Below are 5,636 nucleotides of genomic sequence, written 5' to 3' on the forward strand. Positions count from 1 at the left end.
CGACACTGTCTTTGGAAGCGCAAAGATTGGGATTGGAACGTCACGATCTTCTCGACGGTCTGCGCATCGACTTGGATGGCGAGTTGCGGAATCTGCCGAGACTCCGAGCCACCCTGTACAAGGAGATGGGAAAGAGACTGATTCTGTTCAAAGATTTCGACGCCGTCGTCGGATGTCTGTGCGCCGACTGGCAGCGAGGAGACGAGGAGTTGACCGGAAGAGATCTCCTTAAGTCGTTGGCACCGCTGTACCCGCACCGTCCGTGGACGATCCCGCGAGCCGTGGAGGGTGTGGATTCCTTCCTGGAAAAGTTGGAGAAACGCGTGGACGGACACAGGAAGAGGAAGTTCGTCGCCTACCTGAGGAGGTGGATTCCAAGTTTTCCGGTTCCGGAGCACGACGGCTACTCGTCTCTGGGATCGCGATGTGACACGGACGAGGCCATCAGACTGTTCGCAGCTGCGTATCCGGCGATAGCGTTCTCGTTCGCTGTGCCAGAGGTCGCCGACGACGAGAAGTTGGCGTTCGCCCTGGCGCGGCTGACGTGGTTCGACTTCGACGCTCCCAGCGTCAGCTTCAGGTCCTCCGTACCGGGTCTCGAGTTCGCCCAGGAACAGCGACTCGAGATCTCGTCGCTGATGCCAGCTTTCTCCGCGTACGACGAGGCGGTGAGCGTCACGCAGCACGTCAGGCACAGCATCCCGTACATGCACGCCTCCTCGTTCGACGGCGTGACCGCCGAGATGGCCAGCAGGCAGAACGAAGGTTACATCACCATCTCTCGACCTTTCCGTTGGTGCTGGCTTCCGTCGACGAAGACAGGCGGACGCTGGTTGCCGGTAACGTGGTCAGACGACATCCGCCGTCTTAAAAACAAACAAAAAATTAAACCCAGGATTGGTTAAGAAAAGGAGAAACAATAAATTCAGACATACAAAATATTTCTTTGTGTTTCTTTTCTTTTATTAGTCTTTTTCAACCTAAATTTAAAAAAAAATCCGGCCGTACACGATAGACGGAATCAAATGAATCCCATGGCAGATATTACAGTTTTGGTTAGATGGCCGATGAGCTCCATAACGGTCCAATGATTGATTGCTGGCAAAAGAGTGTACACGACGATCAGCATAATGATATCCAATTAAAGCAGATGGCACGTCTCAAGCTTCGATACGATTGCCAACTCTTCTATGAAACATCGGACGGTCATTTTTAAAACTGTGTAAAAAAAATCGAAAATTAACAAAATCATCGCAAGCTTGACCATTTGGCCAGGGCGCTCATTACCCGTCCGTTTAGATATTGCTGCCAAACATATGTACAAGACAATTAGCGAAACGATAATCTTCAGCAGGTGCATTGTAACTGACTGGTTTCGATCAACGTCTAACAAGGAAATTAATTCGAATGGAATGTTCAAGATCGTAGATTTATTAGATGGGAGGTGGTGACGTCATCGGTACCTCTCTTCTACGTCATCGGTGCACGGATCGATCGTTCGGTTGCTCTTCGGTCCACACACACGGCGGTGTCGCAACTCCGGCTCCTGTTTCCAACTTCGTTCGAACCCCGGAGGGATTGGAAGTTGTGGAGGGGACGGCGTACTCGACGCCGGTCTCCAGCAATCATGAACGGCGATCATGATTCGATCCACAACTTGGATTCAAATTTTCGTGTTTGTCTACCCGGCGCCGGTCTCGTGCACTCGACGACGTGCACGGCACACCGTCGTGTACTCGGCGGCGCCGGACACGGAGCCGACCACGTTCGATCCACACGTTCGAAACAGAAAAAAATTTCAACAATTTTTTTAAAAACTGTTTCGAACGTGTGGATGTGAACCGAAGTCGTGGACGCGATGCCGTGTCCGACGCCTAATCGATGAACCCGGTGCTTCCAGCTTTTTCGAAAAATTTTTTAAGTCCAGCTTCTCCGAGGCCGATCCGTTGAACCGTACAGCGGACACGGTCACGACTGGTGCGTACTCGATCGGTGTACTCGAGGTCTGTCTACGTCCTTCGGAGTGTCGCGGACACGTTCGCGTACGCGACGTCCATCGGAGAATGTACTTCGTGTACTCGACTTTCGTTAGAGATCGAAGGCAGTCGGCGGTTCGCAGACACGAGCGTGTACTCGACTTTCGTCCGTGTATTCTACGTCCCGTCTACTAGAAGTTCGTCCGCGATCGCGGAAACGTGCGTATACACGACGTCCGTCGGTGTACTCGACGTCCGTCCGAGAGCCGCGGACGAGTCGGTGCAATCGACGTCCGCCGGTGTACTCGAAGTGACTCGGAGGATCGCGGACACCTCCGTGTACTCGGCGTTCTTTGGAGATCGTGGACACGTCCGTGTGCTCGACGTTTCTTGGTTGGTCTCGAACACCTCCGTGTACTCGACGTCCGACGAAGATCCGCGGACGCGTCCGTGTACTCGACGTCGGTCGGAAATCCTCGGACAGGAGAGTGCAGTCGACGTCGGTCGGTGTACTCCACGTCCGTCTACTCAACTCCCTTGGTGGGTCGCGAACACCTAGACGTCCGACGAAGATCCGCGGACGCGTCCGTGTACACGACGTCGGTCGGAGATCCGCGGACGCGTCCGTGTACTCGAAGTCCGACGAAGATCCGCGGACGCGTCCGTGTACTAGACGTCCGACGAAGATCCGCGGACGCGGACACAATTTCTTTCCGATTTCAGAAATTTTTTTTCGAAATCTAATTAGATACGACGTTCGTGTACTCGACATCTTTCGAGGATCGAGGACACTCGACGTCCGTCGGCGGGTCGGGTATACGTTGTTGGGACGCGGACGCGAGTGTGTACTCTACATCAGTCCGCGTACTCCACGTCCGTCTACTCGACGTCCGCGAACTCGAGGTGTGTCCGCCGACGCGAGTGTGCACTCGACGTCCGTCCGTGCACTCCGCGTCTGTCTATTCGACGTCCGCGTACTAGAGGTCGGTCGGCGGGTCGCTGACGCGAGTGTGTACTCGACACCCGTTCGCGTACTCCAAGTCCGTCCGTGCACTCCACGTCCGTCTACTCGACGTCCGCGTACTCGAGATGGGTCCGCGGGTCGAGGACGCGAGTGTGTACTCGACACCCGTCCGCGTAGTCCAAGTCCGTCCGTGCACTCCATTTCCGTCTACTGGACGTCCGCGTACTCGAGATCGGTCGGCGGGTCGCGGACGCGAGTGTGTACTCGACACCCGTCCGCGTACTCCAAGTCCGTCAGTGCACTCCACTTCCGTCTACCGGACGTCTGCGTACTCGAGATCGGTCGGCGGGTTGCGGACGCGACTGTGTACTCGACATCAGTCCGCGTACTCCACGTCCGTCTACCCTATGTCCGTCTTCTCGACTTCCACGTACTCGAGGTCGATCGGCGGGTCACGGACGCGAGTGTGTACTCGACATCCGTCGTCGAACTCCACGTCCGTCTACTCGATGTCCGTCCGGGTACTCCGCGTCCGTCTACTCGACGTCCGCGTACTCGAGGTCGGTTGGCGAGTCGCGAACAATAATTATTTCCAGTTTCAGAAAATTTTTCAAAATAGAGATTCGTCTTGTCTGCCTTAACGGCGTACGCGAACATGGTAGTCGTCGAGTCGAGGACACGTCGGTGTACTTGGCATTCGTCCGTCTATTCGACGTCCGCGTACTCGAGGTCGGTCGGAGGGTCGCGGACGCGATTGTGTACTCGACATCGTGTACACAAATTATTTCCAGTTTCAGAACATTTTTCCAAAGTTGAAATTAGAGACTCGTCTTGTCTGCCTTAACGGCGTACGCAACGGCGGTGGTCGAGTCGAGGACATGTCGGTGTACTCGATATCCGTCGGTGTACTCGACATCCGTCCGTGTACTCCACGACCGTCTACTCGAAGTCCGTTGTCGGGTCGCGGACTAAAATAATTTCAAGTTTTACAAAATGTTTCCAAAGTTGAAATAGAGACTAGTCTTGTCTCCCTTAACGGCGTACGCGAACACGGTAGTCGAGTCGAGGACACGTCGGTGTACTCGGCATCCGTCCGTGTACTCCACGTCCGTGTACTCGACGTCCGTCCGTGTACTCGACGTCCGACTACTCGACGTCTGTCCGTGTACTCCACGTTCGTGTACTCGACGTCCGCGTACTCGACGTCCGTCCGTCTACTCGACGTCCGCGTACTCCACGTCCGTGTACTCCACGTCCGCGTACTCGACGTCCGTCCGTCTACTCCACGTCCGCGTACTCCACGTCCGTGTACTCCACGTCCGCGTACTCGACGTCCGCGTACTCGACGTCCGTAGTCGGGCGTGGACACAAAATTATTTCCAGTTTAAAAAAATGTTTTCGAAGTTGAAATAAAGACTCGTCTGGTCTGATTTAACGGCGTACGCGACGACGGTAGTCGAGTCGAAGACACGTCGGTGTACTCGACATCGGTCCGTCTACTCGACGTCCGTCCGTCTTCTCGACGTCCGCGTACTCGTGGTCGGTCGGCTGGTCGCGGACGCGAGTGTGTACTCGATGTCTGTCCGTGTACTCGAGGTCGGTGGTGGGTCGTGGACGCGAGTGTGTACTAGACATCCGTCCGTCTACTCCACGTCCGTCTACTCGACTTCCGCGTACTCCAGGTCGGTCGGCGAGTCACGGAAGCGATTGTGTACTCGACATCCGTCCGTGTACTCTACGTCGACGTCCGCGTACACGAGGTCGGTCTGCGGTCGCGGACGCGAGTGTGTACTAGACATCCGTCCGTCTACTCGAGGTCGGTCTGCGGTCGCGGATGCGAGTGTGTACTAGACAGCCGTCCGTGTACTCTACGTCCGTCAACTCGACGTCCGCGTACTCGAGGTCGGTCTGCGGACGCGAGTGTGTACTCGACATCAGAGCAGACTCGACAGACTTTCGTCCAGCCTTTCGAAAATATTTCTAGTCCAGAAATCTCGAAAAAAATTTTTTTTAAGTCCAGAAATCTCGAAAATTTTTCTAAGTCCAGAAATCCGTGTACTCCATGTCCGTCTACTCGACGTCCGTCCGTCTTCTCGACGTCCGCGTACCTGTGGTCGGTCGGCGGGACGCGGACGCGAGTGTGTACTCGACGTCCGTCTGTGTACTCCACGTCCGTCTACTCGACGTCCGCGTACTCCACGTCTGTCTACTCGACGTCCGCGCACTCCACATCCGTCGTCGGGCCGCGGACACGAATTATTTCCAGTTTCAGAAAAAAAATTTTGTCAGAAAAGGTTGAAATAGAGACTCGTCTAGTCTGCCTTAACGAAGTCGATCGGAGGATCGCGGACGCGTCCGTGTACTCGACGTCCGTCTGAGATTCGCGGACGCGTCCGCGTACTCGACGTCGGTAGGAGATCCGAGGAGGCGTCCGTGTACTCGACGTCCATCTGTGAATCGCGGACGCGTCCGTGTACTCGACGTCCGTCTGAGATTCGCGGACGCGTCCGCGTACTCGACGTCGGTAGGAGATCCGAGGAGGCGTCCGTGTACTCGACGTCCGTCTGTGAATCGCGGACGCGTCCGCGTACTCGACGTCCGCCTGAGATTCGCGGACGCGTCCGCGTACTCGACGTCGGTAGGAGATCCGAGGAGGCGTCCGTGTACTCGACGTCCGTCTGAGGATCGCGGACGCG

The sequence above is a fragment of the Anneissia japonica genome, unplaced genomic scaffold (genome assembly GCF_011630105.1).
Source record: "Anneissia japonica isolate Jap-2015-1 unplaced genomic scaffold, ASM1163010v1 scaffold288072_len178204_cov163, whole genome shotgun sequence".
NCBI classification, from domain to species: domain Eukaryota; kingdom Metazoa; phylum Echinodermata; class Crinoidea; order Comatulida; family Comatulidae; genus Anneissia; species Anneissia japonica.